The following is a 21,128-nucleotide window of genomic DNA, read 5'->3' as shown; positions in this document are numbered from 1 at the left end:
GGTCTGTTGACTGTGGTGCAGCAGTCCCTGTACTGAAGGTGATGATGTATAAATAGCAGTCAAAGTCATTTAGCCCCATAGCCTGCCCCCTGCATGTATCTCACTGCTTGAGCTGTGCCCTGGGATCTCCTCAAAGGACTGGGGAAAGAACGCTTCTCTCCTGAGGGGAGCCATTCTCTGGCTGCTATCCCAGTCTCCGAACTAGAGTAACTCCTGCACCCTGTGTGCCTTGTCCCTGTGGGGGTTGACCCACACCAACCCCTCAGCTCTGCCCTTGGTTCTTCTCTGGCTCACTCCTAAATTCCCCCTTTGTGCTCACAAGCAGAGCGGGATTGCGGACGGCCGCACAGCCCTGCACGGAGTCCAGACTGCCTGCTTCCCCCTGTCACGAGCAGGCTGAGCCCTGCCCACAACACAGCCTGTTCTGTGACTCAGTAAATGTTAGCCCAGATGGGGACACAAAGGCACCGTGATTCCAAATGACGTCCCCGAGACCCCCCAGAGACTCGGTGTCAGTAGCAGGACTAGAATGCAAGGGAATAATATATATATATATATATATATATACATAATAATATATATTATTATATATTATTAATATATAATAATATATTATGTCCCCACTCCCAGCCGTATTCGCGAAACATCTACACCCCAAGCCCACAACAGAAGTGGATTGCTGCTGCTAGAAAATGCTGCCAGAAAGATAATGTCCTGTTCAATCCCTTACATTATCATGCTAACGTAACCACCTGGTGCATGCATGTTATAGATCCTCAGCAATGCCTGATCCAGGCCCTATATGAGCCTGTTACGGCCCCAGCTACAGAACTTTGACTCTTTAGCTTAAGCTGTAGCAGCTCATGCTTCTAGCTCTGGATCCCCGATGCAATCCTGGATGTGTCAGCCAAGATGGCAGCTGTCACACTAAATAGTTTTAATACTGCATTTTGATGCCAGTAACATGGCAATCACTTTTAACTGGCCTGGGCCGCCAGCCAGGGGTGCTGGAACAATTTGTACAGTGGGGGTGCCGAGAGCCATTGAACCAAACTGTAAACCCTGCATATACTCACTTCAAGCCAGGGAGTGCAGCAGCACCCCTCGTTCCAGCATCTCTACTGCCAGCCATGAAAAAATACGAACACGAGCTTCTGATATGAGGTTAGATCCTACTGGGATGGACAAGTGCACGGCAGCTACCCTGGGTGTACCTTTTGTTGTACCTCCGCCAAACCATAGTCAGAAGGCTCACCCCATTTTCTCCCCCCATTTTCTATGACTTCCAATACACTTCTACAATGACCATCAGATCACATACACTTTCTCGTGCCCTAGACTGAGCTCTCCCTTGGCTGTTTCTGTGGCAAAGGGACTTCAGGGGGGAAAATTCTGTCGAGAGTCTCTAACAGAGTTTCGTCTGAATCGAGCGCGATTGGGATGGGGAAGGAATATTGCTCCCTTGTGGGTCAGCCAGCAGCTCTGCCCCACAACCAGCAGATCTTAGGGAAACTGCAGGAGGGCAGCGCCATCTGCACAGAGACCCTGCCTTTCCATACCAGCTCTGGAGCCCCCCGTCCTCCCCAGCTCTCTGGCAATGCTGCTGCAATGGAACTGGCTGCCAGAGTTTTCCCAAAACACCAATTCCTCTGCAGTGGGTATGACCGGGGCGCAATCAAACCAATTCTGATGGGCTGAATAACTGATGGCAACTTGCCTGCTAGTGCACAGCACAAGGGGATTCTGAGCCTGCGAGGGGAAGCCAATGAACTGCCTTATGGGGGAGGAATTGCAGCGACCAAACAGCTGGCAATTACTGTCTTTCTGCTGGCACCGAGCTCGCTGTTACTGTATCTGCCCCAGGAGAGGAGCATAGGTTCCCCCCAGCCTCATAAAATTTAGCTCTAACTTGGCTACGAATACCCTCCCCGCCTTGGGTCAGGGCTAGTCAACGATCCATTGTTGATTGTGTGATTAACATAATTTCCAAAACCACCTCTGTCACCCTGCATTAATCTGTAGCTCACAGCAGGATGTTGAATATTATACTCGCTATCAAACGGTTAGTGGAAATATGGATAACACAAAGGTGCCACAAGGACTCCTCCTTCTTCGTGCTGATTCAGACGAACACGACTACCGCTCTGAAACTATAACGACACATATTAAGAGCCTGCTCCAGAGCTCATCAAAGTCAATGGAAAGATCTCCATTGACTCCAATGGGCTTTGGATCAGGCCGCAAGTCTCTCAAGGGAGTCTTTGTTGCCTGAATATCATTAATACGACAGCTACATGAAATGCACCCTGTATAGATCCATTGAGATTGGCTGGTCACTCAGCAGCCAGTCGCTAGACTATCAATATGAGACACTTACATTTCACTGGCTGTTTTAGGCTGAGCATGAGTTTCAAGATGACAGGCTAAAGGGCCATTATCAGTTCATTTTATGTCATTGGAATATAAAAGAGATGAATGGTACAAAACAGAAAAACAAGGCAAACGGAGACAGGAACAAATGTAGCAAATAAATACGAAGCAAGGGGATGCTAGGTTTTGGTATTAGATATAATTGCAAACTAAAGCAGTGTCGTTATGAATCTCACTCCCCTTCTGGGAAAATCATCACAAAGAACTTTCAAGGGCAAAGTGCATTGTGCCTGCAACAAATTTTAAAAGCAAAAGTTGTTCCAAGCAGCAGGCTCTGTTTTCAATGGAAAGAATCGCAAATCCTGCTAGCTTTTCCAACTCTTCCCAGCCAGGCTAAAAGCCAAACCCTGAATTCCTTACTCAGTCAAAACTCCCATTGGCTTACATTTCTGATCACCCAATTCAGCTTTCCAACAGGATGGCATTTTCCTTTAGTGAGCAATGGATGCATCTACATCATACGGATGTCAATAGCCACACCCACAGACTGATGCTGCCAGGCACAATCCACTCTACCCCAGCAAGTGCTCTCAGCATCATATTCACATGGCAGTCACTACTCAGATGAACACATGCTGCTTCTCCACTCTCCTCACTGCCTATAGGAATCAGCTGTTCACAGAGTTTTAGTCCTATCTTTAGTCACACTGATTGTCTATAGGCCTGATCCTGCAAACATGTACTAATGTGGTTAACGCCTTACTCATGTGAGTAATCCCATTGCAATCAGTGTAGCAACTGGTGTAAGAGCTAGTCTTGTGAGTAGAAGCAGGATTGGGCCCTAGAGTTGTGTTAATGATTTAACACATTTTAATTTAACCATTAAAAAATAACTTGTATGTAAGAAAGTCACAGCACTCACTGTCATTCAGCAGCCAGTTGCTAGACTATCACATGTATGTAGTTTATTTAAAGGGCCAGGTCCCTCAGGTCAGACTCCAGTTGATTTTGATGAGAGTTACATGTACAGAGTGACTGCAGGATCTGGATCTCTTCATATTTTTAACCATATCCCTCAAAGTCAATCTCTATATAATCGGTTACATAGGCAGAAGTGCTCTCCCGTTCACCAGCTGAGATCTTATGACCTAAGAGCACAATATGGCCCTGGCCGGTGCTGCTATGCAGATCAGGGATGGTGCATCGTGTGTCTTCTGCTCTAAGAATTTTGTAAGCCAGCGCAGGATTCCACAGAGTAGGTGAAGTAAAGTTCCCCCACAGCTAGCATAGCATGCTGCAGTTTACTCACTAGGTGCTTGATCCAAGGCCCAGTGAAGCTAAAGACTTTTATGGTCTTTGGTTCAGGGCCTAGATGGCTGACAACTACATACCTCCTCAGAAGACAGGAAGATCGCCCTATCTGGAAGACCACAACTTTCAGTGAGGTGTGAAAGCTGGCACCCATATAGCACCGGGGAAATATTATGTCCTGTTATTTGCCCACGGATGGGATAGAGTGAAAAGCTCTTTCACGCCCTCAAACATATTGGAGCGACAGGGGACAGGGTTGAGCCCCTGCTATGTAGCATCATAAAGAGTTAAACAAACTATCACAGAGCGAATATCAGAATGAGATAGAGGAGCTTGGGGGAGTATTGTGAAAATGGAACAACCAAAATCTGATCAAATTTAGCAATTTATTACTCCAGTTCTTGGACAGGGCCTATCTATAAATCACTGCACCTCTGGATGTTCCCAAATTGCCAGAGAATCAGGATCACGTAGAATTCCTACTGTTGTGAACAAAAGCAGTAAATACAGCCAAGTGAGTCATTCTGTGCAGTAAACGTGAATGTTCAAATCCACTAGGGCTCATTCTATCCAAAACCGGTGTTGCATGCTCTTCAGCCATTTGCCAGGATGGACGAAAACATGCCAGTACACCATGCTCTCAAATTTTGCATTGATATGCAAAGGGGTGCACGCCCTGACCCTATCTGGCACCACCCACGGACTCACCCCACAGATTCACGGATTTGCAAGATTCAGCCAAATCTGGGAACTTGACTACACAATACCTGGTGCGACAGTATCAACCTGGCTGGCGCAACGGTCCTCAGAGACGAAGCATGGTTGATGGTGAAGAAACACATTAGGTATTTGATTGTAAATTAAAGCAAGGTAAACACAGTCATTATGTCATAAACCAAAGGGCAGCTATTGGCAGTCTCAGCAGCGAGGCTGGGAAATGACCAGAGGCAGAATGACCTCAGTGCCAGAGGCTGACCCACTAGGTTGGGTTTGGGAGTGGGAGTTATGCGGGCGGGGCGGGGGGAGAACACACACAATCGCTGTTCCCATTACCCAGGGCTCTCTACCATTCACCAGCGCTCAGACCCCAGTTCTGCAAAGTAGTTTACTCTAAGGGTCAGAGGAGGGAGGTTCTGCACCAGGCTTCCAGTCAGAGTCGTGGGGGCAAACCACGTAACTAGCATTCCAATGGAGCTCAATCAATCTATGAACAGGGTTAGGTAATGGAGTTGCAGTGATCCTATCCAGTTCTATGGACCTGAAGAAGATGCCTAACTTCAAGCAAGTCCCTCTGAAGTCAACGGCAGTATTCATGTGCTTAAATACTTTGCTGAATCAAGGCCTACAAACCCAGCACTGCGTGGCTCAGTGCTACTGCAAGGAATTTTGTGCCTCTCCAGATTGTGCTCAGAAAGACAACTATATTTTTGATGCAATCAGGCAAATGCAATGTAACCTATTGATAAGCTTCCTAGCCGTGGATTATAGAAATGAACCTAGTTAATGGCACTGACAAAACGTTTCCTGCTCCATGCCATTCACTTCAGCGGCAGCCAATGCTATTGCGCAGGACATACTATAATACCTCCTTGAGATACAGTGCTGCTGCTGAAGGCCTTGCAACCTGACTGTGTCCATTCAGGCTTTCAGAAGTATTACATGAGCTGCTTCTAAAGGGATGACTGTTATGATTCTCTGGGACTGGCTTAGACCACTGCAAAATCATGAGTTTTTCAGATGCACAGTCAACCCGTGTTGCACACTAGATACTAGGGGTCTGCTCCTGAACCCATTGATGGCAAGAGCAAAACTCCCATTGATTTCAATGGTGAGGGATTGTAAATTACCAAATTCCCTACAGTTCTGTGTATGTTATCCAATAATGACAACCCCAAGATTTTAAAAATCAGGCATCAGGTCCCCCAAAAACCATGAGACTGGCTTACAAATCATAAGATTTGTAAAATAAGCAAATAGGGTTCTTTTTATATACTTTCTGGGATTTGAAACTTCAGGATACACGTTTTCAAGCCTTAACCTGCAACCATAAGGGCTAGAAAAAAAAGCTGAGTCTGATGTGATTGCATGACTCCAGGAAGTGGGGTTTAAGAAAAATACCAAATATTGTGAGAATTGCAATACAATAACAAGAGTTGGCAGCACTGGTATTGGGGCAGGGGAGGGGGGTTGAATTTTATTTTAATATGAAATTATATGATCACATGACATGGTTTTCTCAGATAGCAGGGGGCTGCACTTGATGAACCAGTCCTACATTCCTATGAAATAATTATAAGGTAAGAAATACTAACCTCTGGTGCAGATAAGAATCCAAGGATGTTCCAAAAATATGAAATCTGTGTGTGGAAATCCTTTCTTTGATTTTAATAGCTGGTGCTAAATGCTTTCACAGACATGAAAGTTGCGTCAGCCAATGCCAAACGCATGTTTAGTATCTCGGTATCACCTAAGGTTACACCAAGCTTCAGTTTTGTCAAAGGTACCACAAAAATCTCAACTATTAGAGACTCAGCAAGATCCACATTTTAAAGGGGTAAGCAAGAAAAAAAAAGAGAGAAAGAGAGAGAGAGATGCTTAAACAGTAGGAAAATAGATCTAAGCAGAATTTTAGAGTGCTCATTTAAGCCACACTTTGGGTATGTCTACACTGCAATAAAACCTCCACAGCTGGCCCAGGTTAGCTGACTCTGGACAGTGGAAGGGTCCCAGAGCCCAGCTCCCGCCTGATCCCAAATGTCTACACTGCAATTTTATAGCCCCGCAGCCCAACCCTACGAGCCCGTCTCATCCGACGTGGGCCTGCTGCCAGAGTTTTATTGCAGAGCAGACAAACCCTTTGATTCCTGTGCTCAGAGCCTCCCTTAGACTGACCGGGTTCTGCTGTCCTAATCCTGAATCAGCAGGGCTGACTGTCAGCCTCCAGTCTTCACTAATACCCTGTGATGGGTGCAGAGCAAGACATGCACGGGTGACACGTCCACAAGGTGACCTTAAGGTGACTGAGTCAGCAGTGTGCCCTTGTTGCCAAGAAGGCCAATGGCATTTTGGGATGTATATGTAGGGGCATAGCGAGCAGATCAAGGGACGTGATCGTTCCCCTCTATTCGACATTGGTGAGGCCTCATCTGGAGTACTGTGTCCAGTTTTGGGCCCCACACTTCAAGAAGGATGTGGATAAATTGGAGAGAGTCCAGTGAAGGGCAACAAAAATTATTAGGGGACTGGAACACATGATTTATGAGGAGAGGCTGAGGGAGCTGGGATTGTTTAGCCTGCAGAAGAGAAGAATGAGGGGGGATTTGATAGCTGCTTTCAACTACCTGAAAGGGGGTTCCAAAGAGGATTTGCTCTAGACTGTTCTCAATGGTAGCAGATGACAGAATGAGGAGTAATGGTCTCAAGTTGCAGTGGGGGAGGTTTAGATTGGATATTAGGAAAAACTTTTTCACTAAGAGGGTGGTGAAACACTGGAATGCGTTACCTAGGGAGGTGGTAGAATCTCCTTCCTTAGAGGTTTTTAAGGTCAGGCTTGACAAAGCCCTGGCTGGGATGATTTAACTGGGAATTGGTCCTGCTTCGAGCAGGGGGTTGGACTAGATGACCTTCTGGGGTCCCCTCCAACCCTGATATTTTATGATTCTATGATTCTATGATAAGCAGTGATGACAGAACTATCCACAGTCCCCATTCAGCCAGTGAGAACCCATCAGCAATCAGCCATCTAAGATGTCCCATTGAAATCAGTGGGACGACCACTTTCATAATAATTATTGGCAAAAGTGAGGGTCTGTGGGATCAGGCTCCATAAGTCCTCCGGCTTCCGGCAAACTGTCATTCGGCGTTTCACCAGGGCACAGGCTGGGAGCCTTTGGTTTAAGTGTCCCTGCAGTTCAAAGGTTTATCACATTTAGAAAGAGATTACACATTATTAATATTAGCAAGGCAATTCAGTAGTGCACCGGCAGCAGAATACAGAGTGAGTATATGGTAGAAAGACAGTCCCTTGCATCAATAAGGATTAAATCCATTTTATTAATTTCAAACATACTGTACTGAATCTCTAGACATCATAATAAAATCGGAAGCCCCAGCAGATATGTTATTTGTTAGGGAAAACTTCTTAGCTGTAATTGAATGTCAAATAATGAATTGCTTCCCTGAAGTTTTATTAACAAAACTGGTATGAATGAAATAAGCTGTCTACATTTCCTAATTCTGTAATTATGAAGTGCCTCTTCTTTATCAGATGAGGACCTCTGCATTGAAGAAACTTCTGTTCTGTGTTTGTCATGCTGACAGTAGCGCATGTCAGGGCTATGATAAATCTCTTCCCATACTTGCATATATTTTAAAGACTCAACAATTAATCAGATAGTTGAGAGCACTCGTGAGCACCTTCATAAAAAGAGAGTCTCAGACAAGAAGAACTCAATGGCTGGCTAGCTCCGTAGGACAAGTCTAAGTACACTTCACAACATCTTACTGTAGAAGGGTTTGGGAGAGCGCTGCAAGCTTGCAACTTCTCATGTGCCGCTCACACCTTCCCTAGATGGCGCTGCAGAGTCATTTTCATTTTGACCAGTGGAAATGTAAACTTTCTACATTTAAAGTTATCGCCTTTGTGACGTAACATTTTACAGTGATAGAACATCATCACCAATGTGGCATAATGGTTACAAATGGTCACAATAACCTTTAAATGGTTTGGCCAGTTTTCAAAGGAGTCTAGTGATTTTGGTTGCCCAACCAAAGACACCGTAAGAGGGCTTGATTTACAGAAAGCACTAAGCACTCACCAGCTACAAATCAGCTCCCTTTGAGCAGGGGGTTGAACTAGATGACCTCCTGAGGTCCCTTCCAACCCTGATATTCTCTGATTCTATGATTCATATAAACCTTCCTAATACCTTTCGGTGTAAATCTCTCTTACACTCGACATTTGAATAGCAGGACAATAAAGAGAGCTAGCAAAGTCTACTGAACGGCATTAGGAGATTAGAAAAGGATTAACTGGTAATGACACAAAGAAAGTTTTGGCATTATGCAATTACCATGATTAGTCTGATTTTTAATATTCTCACAGGGTCAGATGTGGGGACGCTTTCTCAGATTGAGCAGTACCCCACCCCCTGAATAGTGCAATGGAATAAAGTGTAACTCAGTGGGAGTAAGGGTGTCAGAACCTGACCCCTATTCTCATGGCTAAGGGCTGGCCTTCCCACCCAAGATCCTTGGAAGAGGAAGCAGGGCTGAGCACTGGTTCCCTGCATTGTGTGTGTGATGCTTCCCAGGAATACCTTGCGTTGAGTGGCACCTTGCTACCATCTCCCTTTAATATGAGGAAGCCTTGTCTGTGCCTACCAGGGGTCAGCTACCTGACTCCACCAGCCACATGCTACACAAACCCTCCCTCTCCACTGCTGACCCTCTGCAGGTTGGTGCTAGGCGCACTCGAGCTTCTGAGCATCTCTCTGGAATGTCCAGCTCCTGGTCCACTGGACACTCACAGAATTCACAGGTCTGCTACTCAAAGAATACCATACCCCAGCGTACCAGTCTCACCTCGGGGTCACCGCTCTGCTTAACACACCGCACTTGGGTAAGTTTACAGTGAACACAAGAATAAGTTTATTTAACAAAGAATAAAGATTCAAGGAAGAGCAAGTAGAGTAAATGGAAACAAATGGTTACACAGAAAATAAAATCATAACACACATTCTAGAGCCTACCCTTGTCTAGCAAGAGCTTTTCAGGTCCTGTTGTGTTTCTCTCGCCCCAAAGTCTTTCTCCTAATTTTGTACAGCCTGGCGGGCTGTGATCCTCCGTTCATAAGACATGCATGCTGGCAACTTGTCTCCTAGGTGATGGTATAGGTACACCCTGGACCCGTAGATATATTCCAACAATCCATTGTCTGTACTTGAAAACAGGACTCCAGCTGGCCACCCACCCCCAGCTGGTGGTTTTTTCCTGTACACTTCTTTCTTGTAGATTTTGCAAACTTTGATTAGCTGGTTGCTCACATATTCAGACACACAATACAGAGCGGTCAGCCAGGGAAGTAAGTGTCTCCTACCCCCTGCCTGAACAGAACCTGTTTGTCACCTTCTGCTGACCTGTCTTAACTTACCTACCTTAAGAACACAGTTTTCATTATAGACACATAACTCCTTAAATATCATCTCTACATATATCTCACAATGATTAGGGTGACCTGGGTGCTATTGGCTATTGGTAGAGACCTCATGGGCCACCCTTTGATGCCCTATTATGCAGATGTCAGACCCCGGGGATCCCTGTAAACCCCTATGCATCCCTTATGCCATCTGCCAGTTAGCCTCACGGGGTCCCTGGGACACAGTGAGCCTATCACCTGAATGGGCTTGTGTGGCATGGGCTGATGGCACAAGGCAAGGCAGGTTTTTCCCCGATGGGACAGGCTTTACCTTTCCTGACAGTGACAATCTCCCCTTTGAGGCTGACCCCATGAAACAATTTTATGAGTACAGCCAGGAAAACTTGCCTCTCAAAGAAAGCCCCTTGCATGGTAACAAGCCGCACTAAGGGTGTCCTTGCTCTTTATCCTCGGGCCACAACCCTGCCTCACGTGCAGTGCTGCGATTCAGGTGATTTCCTAGGGATAAAGACAGAGGAATTCTCAGGCCCAGAGGCAGTGAATCTGCTTCACAGGCACTTCTTCTGCACAACAGCTGGAAAGGCCTCTGCAAACCCATCTGCCCCCACTTCTGTCCCTGAGAGCGGAGGAAGTGCAATAGATCAAGTGACCAACAGATCCTGCAGCCCAGCCCCCTCCCCGTGGGCTAGCACACAGGGAGTTCCTGCAAGCTGGGCACCATGGTGCACACTCCAGGGGCAGACACCTCAGATTCTCACTCCACCCCTTACATAGAGGAGCCACACTGCTGCCATTTAGAAAGGGGTCTGCACAACTGAGGAGTGGTGGCTCTGGGTTAGGAAGCTGCCTCTTTGGGAGCACAAGACTTGATCCAATGCCCACACTGAAATCAGGGGGAGTCTTTCCATTGACTTCACTGGGCATTGGATCAAGCCTATAGTGTGACATGGCTTGGACCATTAATCAAAGGAAACCTCAGGGACCTATTATAAATTTACATCCAAACGCACTTTCAGCCAACCCCGCTCGCAGGACGCACACAGACAGAGGAGATCATCCTCGTACTCTGGATAACGTTCTTTGCACCGAAGACCTGCGAGGAGTTGTGCTCTCCGCTTTAAAAATCAGCCTTTAACCTTAAACAAATTATACTCAGCCAAGTACATAAAACCAAGCCAATTCATTGTGATGGGGCAGGGTATTGATCTGGTGGCGTTTTCACTTGTCAGCTACAAATCAGATGCAGCAGCAGGATTTTATTAAGTTATCACCAGGGCCCATATTCCAATTAGAGAGCAGGCTGTGTTAGTACCACTGTGTCCCAAAACAATGAATTTTGGGCAGGTGTGCTCCCCACTCGTCCTGTGATTTGTGCCGAACAGCGAGCAGTGCCGTGTGCAGGGCTTGAGTCCAGAGACAGTATTTCCTTTTAAAACCCTGTGGGCCAACCAGTTTCACTTTTAAATTGCTTGGCAGGAAGATAGGAATTGCCAGAGCAGATCAGAGCAGGGCTCCGCCTAGCCCTGCATGTTGTCTCCAGCACTGGCCAGCATCAGATGCTGGAGTAGGCAATTATAGAATAATCTCCTCAAAGGGAAAGTTTCTTCCTAACCCTATTACTTAAGCCAGCTCCCTTCCCCCCATGAAACAAGAGGGTTTAGATCCTTCTCTCAAACTCGTGGTGTTTGGAATCTGTACTGTTGCGACAGGAGTTGCATAGATTATTTCTTTCCTTCCCACATCATAAAAAGAAGCCGTTTTTCAGATGAAACCTGAAATGGATATAAACTGGCCATCGGGAAGTTTAGACTTGAAATTAGACGAAGATTTCTAACCATCAGAGGAGTGAAGTTCTGGAACAGCCTTCCAAGGGAGGCAGTGGGGGCAAAAGACCTATCTGGCTTCAAGATTAAGCTCGGTAAGTTTATGGAGGAGATGGTATGATGGGATAACATGATTTTGGCAATTAATTGATCTTTGACTATTCGTGGTAAATAGGCCCAATGGCCTGTGATGGGATGTTAGATGGGGTGGGATCTGAGTTACTACAGAGAATTCTTTGCTGGGTGTCTGGCTGGTGAGTCTCGCCCACATGCTCAGGGTTTAGCTGATCACCATATTTGGGGTCAGGAAGGAATTTTCCTCCAGGGCAGATTGACAGAAGCCCTGGGGGGTTTTCTCCTTTCCCTGCAGCGTGGGGCACAGGTCACTTGCTGGAGGATTCTCTGCACCTTGAAGTCTTTAAACCATGATCTGAGGACTTCAATAGCTCAGACATAGGTGAGAGGTTTATTGCAGGAGTGGGTGGGTGAGATTCTGTGGCCTGCATTGTGCAGGAAGTCAGTCTAGGTGATCATAATGGTCCCTTCTGACCTTAAAGTCTATGAGTAAGCCATTAGTCCTGTTCGTTCAGTTACGGCCAAACCATGGCAGTTCATTCCTGATTTGCACGGAGGAGGCTGCATGCCACCCTCGCCACATTTGGACCACTCAAAAGCGCTGTACTCAGAACACAAAGGGAGTATGTCCACTGCACCAACCTATACTAGGGCTCCTCTCTGTGGCTGGTTAACTATTGTCAAGAGGGCAGAGGGATTGCAAAAGCATGTGACCCTTGGATTTACAGCATAAAGTTCCTTAATAATAATACCTAGTTCTTGCACAGTGCTTTTCATCTATAGGTCTTAAAGCACTTTACAAAATATCAGTATCCCCTTTTACAGATGGGGAAACTGAGGCACGGAGTGGTGAATGATTGCCTAAGCTCACCCGGCAGGCCACTGGCAGCTGGGACTAGAACTCAGGTCTTCTGAATAGCACTCCAGTGCTCTATCCACTAGTCCAAACTGCCTTCCATGTGATCCTTGCATTCTCCAGCCCATTGTGCCCCTATGCAAGGGCTGCCCACCACCTGTCTTTAACATTCAGCTAAAGTTCTGAGCCTATTAGAACGCCAGGGTGCCGCTGGCCAGCAGCATGACATTTGCCCGCACCCTTCCATGAACAGGTCTGCCAGCTGTTCTCAGAACCCTTGCCTCCGGAACAACGATGGCTTGTATCTCTGTGAGCTGCCACCTACAAAACAACATCGGGCCGGCGTGTTTGTGACTAGACTGATAACCCCATGCAGCTAAAATTGCAACACTGCAGAATAGAGACTAGAGCGTTTGGGATATTGGAGGAGGAAGGGCTGGTACTGCATGATTTGGGGAGAGGGCAGGGATGGAGCAGAGCAGCAGCCATGGCTCCCTTTGGACAAGGATTAGTCAAGGAGGAACCCACCCCAAAATTACCATAGTGACTTCCCTGCGTGTGGCTGCAAGTCCCTTCCTGGGGGTGCAGGGTGTCTGTCTCCAGCACCAGGGGGAGGGCATGGTAAAACAGGTCCAATGGGAGCTCTGCTACCATAAGACAGCAGGAAGTCACGGAGGCCCTGGGGCCGTGCACAGACTGCTCTGCCTCTTGCAGGTGTCTCAGGGTCAATGTGGACCACAAGACCTCAGTGCTCGTTTAGGGGTCTGAGAGACACAACTGCAATCTTTTCATTCACCTCAGGGCCTGCAAGTGGGCTAGATTCGCAATGGTTCCTTACCAATAGAGCTTCCTGTGAGAGATCAGCCAAACATAGATCCTTTTATCCTACCCACACCAAGCCTTTTGTGGTTTTGATACAAAGGAGGCCAGATTCAAACTCCCTTCTCCTTATCTCGACCAGCATTTTCAGTTTGCAAAAGCAAAGCCTCCCCGGTGAGGTTTAGCAAACCTCTCACAGAGCCCCTCTGCTCATCTCTATTTACTGCACATGCTAAGTCTTTCCTTCTCCCTCTAAATAAAGTTATTTCAGAACAGCCTCTATCCAACTATTATCGAGAGAGGTTGCAATGAGAGGAAACAAGCTAGCTTGACTTTGAGTTTATTTTCAAACGCCATTACCGAGGGCTTCACTCCACTTGTTCTTTTATCTCTCCTTCTCTTTTATATATTCCCTGCTCACTCTCTCTTTCCATGATGGGACTGTGGATGTTTAATACAACCCTCTCCTCTCTGTGCCAAAAGCAACAACACTGGCATTGAAGAGCAGTCAGTGGTACCCTCACAGGACCATCTGAAACCAGGCTTTTACCCACGTTAGCAAATCGTTCTTTAAACTGATTTAAATAGTTGCAGCTAAAAGAGCTTCTGCCTTGGTATGACTAGCCAGAGTGTGTTGTTCCACCCCTGGGCTTGGTGCAGGAAGACAGTGGGAGAGTAAAGGACATTTCAAACCACCTTTGCAGTCCCAATATTTCCAGCGGCCTGCCCAGTCTCTATAGTAAGTTACAGCAGCCTCAAAGGCTGCTCTAGCTTACATCCTGGATGCAACGTTACCCTAGGGGATCGTCTGTCTCGGTCAGTGGTTCCCAAACTTGTTCCGCCGCTTGTGCAGGGAAAGCCCCTGGTGGGCTGGGCTGGTTTGTTTACCTGCCGCGTCCGCAGGTTCGGCCGATCGCGGCTTCCAGTGACTGCGGTTCGCTGCTCCAGGCCAATAAGAGCTGCTGGAAGCAGCGCGGGGCGAGGGACGTACTGGCCACCGCTTCCAGCAGCTCCCATTGGCCTGGAGCAGCAAACCACAGCCACTGGGAACCAAAACATAGACATACTCCCAGAGGTCAGGCTTGACAAAGCCCTGGCTGGGATGATTTAGTTGGGATTGGTCCTGCTCTGGGCAGGCGGTTGGACTAGATGGCCTCCAGAGGTCCCTTCCAACTCTGTTATTCTATGATTCTATGAGTCTATCAGACTAGGGCACATTCTTCAAACCAGTTTTACAACAGTTTGGCTGGCCACACTGCTTAAGAAACTCTTGTATTATTAGCACCATAGAGGTTTATTATTTGCTGAGCAGTGACAGCATGGGGGGAGTTGTAGAGAACAAGGAACAGTGTAGGGGTCCTGCTCTCAGGCAAGTTAACCCCTAAGGGCCAAATTCTGCCTTGATTGACACCCTAACTAGGATAGCTGGTTTCGATCAGGTTTAAACATGTGCCTAACAGGGCAAAAGCCGGTGTTCGATGAGTCCATAGAAAATTCACGCTGACTGGACTGTTCTTTCCTCAGAAAAGCTTAGAGTAACATAAAATGGTGCCAAGCACTTCATTTGGCTCAAGAGCATACAAAAGATTTCCTGGAGGGAAAACTGGCAGCTCTTGGACCAATACAGGGAATTGCTTTTGGACAAACACTACATAAAACTCATTTCTCCCCAGTATGCTACATTTTGTACTTCAGAGCGCAGGGGAAACATGTAGCAGCAGTGCAGAGATTGCTATAGATAATACAAAGACGGTCACTGCGTTCTTTGCTGCCTTTATGCCTTTTTAACTCTCTCGCCATGCTTCCCAAATTACTGGCTCAGTTTAATTACAAAAAATGTGTCTTCAATACAGCTGCGGAAGCTTCCAACACCCCTAACTTGTCAGAAGCTCAGACTTATTTTCCAACTTGGCACATCTCAGCTGATGAGATTGTGTCCCTTTCCAGGGTAAACAGCCACCTTCCAAAATGTCCCTTTTGCGTTTTTCTTTCCATCAGCCCTTGTACATGGAAGTCTGCCCATTGAAATCCCTCCTCAGAGTGCACTTCCCCTGCAAGGCCTGTGTGCGCAATCCAAGTTTAAATAAACAAGCGAAGCAACATTAGAAAAACAAGGAGATTTCCACACTGCATTGAGGTTTGACCATCATACCTATAACAATCCCGTATATCATGCATCTGTGTTCTTCCAGGCCCACTCCTACAACTCCTATGCATACAAAGAGCCTTTCATCGGACTGTTTAAGGGAATGAGGACTACGCACTTAAAGGTTTCCAGGACCAAGCTTGTGGAATGGAGCCTCCAGAGGGCAGGTTCTATCAGCAACAATCACATTGATGCTTCCCAGTATAATCAGAATAGTACGTCAGTGATGCCCATTTGCTTTGCTTTGAGTTGGGTTTGTATATGAGTCGTGGTGTTTGTTTCCTTTTCTCTTTTCCCAAAGAGTTTATTAGCCTCTAACACTACAACAGAGTAAACATGCTTGTGTTTGTTTTCTGACAAGCATCTGTGCCAGTGAGCCTCGCGTTGGAGGGCTACATCCTGTTGTATTTCTACAACTGCTAAGGAATACAAACCCCCCAAGCCTCAGCTGCAACTGCAGAGCGCCCAGCGCAACTTCACAGAGGGATGCAACAGTGGCGGTAAGCCAGCTTTATGTTCCCCTGATCCTGGACCACTCTCCTTGAAACCGCTTGAAGGCTGCTCTAACTTGTGTCACCTGCCACTGATCACAAGAGGCCATCAGAGCAGCTGGAGATCACAGCACAGAGAAATTCCAGTTCACTAGCAGGCAGGGATGGGGGGTGATACATGATGCTGTTCTGCTGGCATTATAACATCAGCGTATACCCTACAGTGTGGTAAATCTTCCAGGGCTGGCAGCAGAGGCTCTAAGGCTGCTTTGCACAGATGGGGCAGCTGCATTCAGTTTGCTTTGCGGTCCATGGTGTCTAAGGCAATACGTACAGTAATCTACACCTCCAAAAGATTCTCACCTCTACTAATGAAATAATGGGCACGAGTGTTTCATGTATAAACAGCTAAACTGTTCTGATAACACTGATATACTATATCCCCTTTTAAAATGGAATGCTGCACGCACCGTACACAACAAACACAAGCAAGGCAGCCGTCATTTTGGCTCTTTTACTGCAAGTGGTAAAAACCAAAGAAAGAGCATCTAGCTGAGACAGTCATGTGGAGTATGGGGTAAGTGAAAGATGCGATCCATCGATGGGCATTTTTACTAGTGCCCATCAGCATAGTATCACAGTGCTGTGAAGAGAGCCATGCACACTCAATTGATTTGAATCATAGCCAGTGTTATAACCTCTTATCTTCATTTTTCCAGTGGCACATTCGTAGATTTCTGCTTTCAACAGTGAAATCATTTTTTATGTACTGGTCAGCGTACCTGAGTCCGGTTCTGCTCCAGTTGAAGCTAATGGCAAAACACCCAATGACGTCAGGAGCGTCGGACTGGCCCCACGTTGTGCTAACTCTGAATCAATAGTAATACGGCTGCATTTTATGAAACCTCCAGCCTTAGCATGTCCTCAGTATCTGAAGCTGTCTGCTCGTGCAGTAACCCATTTTAATTATTTCACATTCAAACCTAGATTATAGTTTAAACATACGTCAAGTGCCTGGAGCCTTAGATAAGTATTCTTGTTTGTATAAGCCTATGTAAGTGAAAAATGGAAATAAGTACAGCCATTTATATTTCAAGAACCTTCAACATATGCATCTTGAAAAGAGGTGTCTGTTTTTGTCAGGAGGGGAGCAGCAATTAAATCAGGGTAAGGGTGTCCAAAAACACCAGGGGCCAGATCCTCAGCTGATGTAAATCAGGGTAGGTGCACTGAAGTCGATGGGATTGTGTCAATTTGCACCACCTGAGACTCTGGCCCTATGCTATGAAATTCCATCCCTAACAGTTGAGGGTCTGACGTTCTGATGGCCAACCGGTCTCCCCAGTAAGAAGAACACAGGTAAATTCAGGAATAGGAATAGGCTATCTTGCCTAAAGCCTAGTACCTGCTCTTTATTAAAATGTGTCTCAATCCCATGTTTATGCTTTTTCCTCCATAACCTACCTTTTCAACACAGAGATAGGTGCTCTGAACCCACGTACATGCCCTACTTCCATCACCTGCCCCGGTAACATGCCTGCTCTGTCAATAATCCAAACTCCCTGAGCTGTCCCTCATAAATCACAGTCTTGAAACCTGGCAACACTTTTGTCGCCCCAGACTACATCTTCACTAAGGCAACAGAATCCTTCACAGGATGGTTACCAGCACCACACGTGTCATTCCAGGAGGAATTTGGGTTTTCTAGCTGTGGCTGCAGATATTTATTCTCTGAGGCAGCCTAATAAAGAAAGAGAATGTCCTGGCCTACGCAAACTGCAGCTCCTGGATCCCTCTTGCAGTTAGGGTTGCTAAATTTCTACTCGCGCAAAACCTGCCCCACCACTTCTCCGATGCTCCCCACCCCGCCCCCCCCGGTCACTCCACGCCCCACCCACACTGTCGCTTGCTCTCCCCGCCCTCATTCACTCATTCATTTTCACTGGGCTGGCTCAGGGGGCTGGAGTGCAGGAGGAGGTGTGGGCTCCGTCTGGGGGTGTGGGCTCCAGGTTAGGGCCAGAAATTAGGAGTTCAGGGTGTGGGAGAGGACTCCAGGCTGAGGCAGTGGGTTGGAATGCAAGGGGGGGGTGAGGGCTCCAGCTGGGGGGTGGGCTCTGGGATGGCGCCAGGGATGTGGGGTTTGGGGTGCAGGAGGAGGCTCCAGGCTGGGGGTGGAGCCGAGGGGTTTGGAGTATGGGAGGGGGCTCCAGGCAGAGGCAGGGGGTTGGGGTGCAGGGGGTGAGGGCTCTGGTGTGGAGCTGGGGATGAGGGACTTGGGATGAAGGAGGGGGCTCTGGGCTGGGGGCCTCTGAGTTTGGGAGGGGGCTCTGGGCTGGGGCAGATGGTTGGGGGGGGTGAGGGCTCCAGCGGGGGGAGCGCACTCTGGAGTGGGGCTAGGGTTCAGGGGTTTGGGGTGCAGGAGGGTGCTCTGGGCTGGGACTGAGGGGTTTGGAGGGCAGGAGGAGGCTCCGGGCTGGGGCAAGGGGTTGGAGTGTGGGAGGGGGGCAGGCTCCGGGCAGTGCTTACTTCAAGCAGCACCCAGAAGCAGTGACATGGCCCCCCTGGCTCATACACAGAGGCGTGGCCAGGCAGCTCTGCGCGCTGCCGCATCCGCAGGCACCGCCCCCGCAGCTCCCGTTGGCCGTGGCTCTGCTTGGATCCGTTCTAGGCACCACCAAAAACTATACAAACCTGGCTCTACCCCCGCCCAGTCTCAGTCTCACCTGCCTTGGCAGTTCCCAATCTCCTCCAACTTCTCCCCACCCCACAATTCCAGTTCTCACTCCTGACAGCTTCACATGCCTCTACTGCTGCCATCCTGCCCACCCCTGGGTCTTTCCTTCATACCCTGCTGTTTCTTGTATTGGGTATTTTATTAACATTCTTAGAATCATAGAATATCAGGGTTGGAAGGTGATCATCTAGTCCAACCCCCTGCTCAAAGCAGGACCGATCCCCGACTAAATCATCCCAGCCAGGGCTTTGTCAAGCCTGACCTTAAAAACTTCTAGGGAAGGAGATTCCACCACCTCCCTAGGTAACGCATTCCAGTGTTTCACCACCCTCATAGTGAAAAGGTTTCTCCTAATATCCAACCTAAATCTCCCCCACTGCAACTTGAGACCTTTTCTCCTTGTTCTGTCATCTGCTACCACTGAGAACAGTCTAGAGCCATCCTCTTTGGAACCCCCTTTCAGGTAGTTGAAAGCAGCTATCAAATCCCCCCTCATTCTTCTCTTCTGAAGACTAAACATCCCCAGTTCCCTCAGCCTCTCATCATAAGTCATGTGTTCCAGTCCCCTAATCATTTTTGTTGCCCTCCGCTGGACTCTCTCCAGTTTATCCACATCCTTCTTGTAGTGTGGGGCCCAAAACTGGACACAGTACTCCAGATGAGGCCTCACCAATGTCGAATAGAGGGGAAAGATCACGTCCCTCGACCTTATGCCTCGGGAGCCTGCATCACATGGAGCTGGCTGCGCTGCTGGTCCTGCAAGATTCTAGCTGAGCCAAAAGGGGCAGTAGCAAGAGGACCAGTGGGAAGATGGCTCAGTACGAGTGAGGAAAACAATTTGTTGGTGTCAGGAAAAAGCCAACCAGATCCTCTTGCTGCTGTGGCACGAACCCTACGTTAGCTTCACTGAACAGGCAGAGAACTCCCAGCACACCTGAGGACAAAAGCAGACCACCTAATCTGCAAGCACGTACCAGACACAGAGTGATTAACAGGTATGCTGTGCCTGTACATCAATAGAGAAGAGGACATCTCCTTTTACCCCAGTGCATGCTGGGAGCAGACAGAAGCCAGGAGAAGGAGAGAAGAACAGAACTCAGCTGGAGTTGGAGCTTCTCTCTGGCTGTCAGAGACATTTTTTGTAACAAAACTTGGATTGAGCTAGGTAGGTCTGGAAGCAGCGGGGCAGGTTAGACCAGGCCCAGCAGTAATAAGCTATCTAGGATGACATTTTGGGGGTCAGTAGACCCTAGTTCTGATTCTGACTTGCTTGGTGACTTTGGACAAATCACTTAATATCTTTGTGCCTCGTTTTTTCCATTTGCAAATTGAAACAACAGTTTTGAAACTTGGGTACCTGAAATCAGGCTCCTAAATCCATATTTGGAGACCTACAAATAAGTGGTCAGATTTTCAGACCTTCTGAGCCTCCATAAATCCCACTGAAACCCAGGAGAGCTACAGTGCTCATCACCTCTGAAAAATCAGGCAACTTATATAAAGGAGCCTAAATATGAATTTAGGAGCCAAACTTTAGGCACTCAGGTTTGAAAAGCTGGGCTACTATTTTGCCTTCCACTGAATTGTATTTCATTTAGGATTTATACTGTGAGTGTTCTGGGCATCCACCTATGACCTGAATGACAGACGAGAAGAACATAAAGAAAAATGTAAGCAGATGTACAAAGAGCACTTTAAAGGACACAGAGGAAAGCAGAGCAGAGCAGAAGCAGCATGTTTCCTCAAGCAAAATCACATGTCCCAGAAGAGAACCAGGCAGGTCAACACTTACAGCACCAGCATACGGGGAGGAGGGATCTCCTTGCAGTGAGCAGACACAAAGAGGCAGAAGCAGGATGCAAATGAGCAACCTGTCATCCAGAACCTAAGACTGAGAAAACAGGAACACAGAAATGAGAGAGAACACGGCTTTTGGTTCCTCACTTAGTGTGATATATGGCCCACTGGTCACCAAATGCACACAGATGCTGTGACAGTGGAACAAACCAGATATTGAAAGCTCTACAAAATACCACATAACTGGTGCATTATCGTTTTCAGTCTAACGAATTACAGTGTATTTGATCAAAACCAAAAATTTAAAAAGTGAGGAGGATGAGAGTTGCCAAAGAACACACACACAACTGGACAATTATATCACATATGCCACCCTTTCCATATTTAGATTTTGGTCTCAGACGCACACCTCACCAAAAGTTAATAAAATACTTTGCATTTCTTCATTAAAGCCTTTGGTCTAAGGATCTCAAAGCATTATGCAAACACTAACTCATTAAGTGTACATACTGGTGGGAAAAAGGAGGCACAGAGGCATCCAGTCAAATT

The 21,128-nt window shown here is 47.3% G+C and overlaps 1 protein-coding gene and 1 long non-coding RNA gene across 6 annotated transcripts in view; one reads left to right on the top strand and one right to left on the bottom strand.

Moving 5' to 3' along the window:
* The window catches only part of SLC35F4 (solute carrier family 35 member F4), a 184,379-nt gene that overhangs the window by 69,539 nt on the left and 93,712 nt on the right, over window positions 1–21,128 (bottom strand). The window lies entirely within an intron of this gene.
* LOC311521946 overlaps window positions 1–21,128 on the top strand; it is a 68,850-nt gene that overhangs the window by 23,148 nt on the left and 24,574 nt on the right. For 2 of the 5 annotated variants that reach the window (XR_014712010.1, XR_014712011.1), the window contains exons 2-5: window positions 9,137–9,301; window positions 11,604–11,756; window positions 15,604–15,772; window positions 15,919–16,057. This is a non-coding gene — a long non-coding RNA (uncharacterized lncRNA). Of the gene's footprint in view, window positions 1–9,136; window positions 9,302–11,603; window positions 11,757–15,603; window positions 15,811–15,918; window positions 16,058–16,767; window positions 17,958–21,128 lie in introns of those variants that run through there. The other 3 variants (XR_014712014.1, XR_014712012.1, XR_014712013.1) reach the window with 3 other exon arrangements.

This window comes from Lepidochelys olivacea, assembly GCF_965140295.1.
Source record: "Lepidochelys olivacea isolate rLepOli2 genome assembly, chromosome: 6".
In the NCBI taxonomy this organism is placed as follows: Eukaryota; Metazoa; Chordata; order Testudines; family Cheloniidae; genus Lepidochelys; species Lepidochelys olivacea.
Note: the sequence above shows the minus strand (reverse complement) of the source record. Positions and strands in the feature narration are given on the sequence as shown.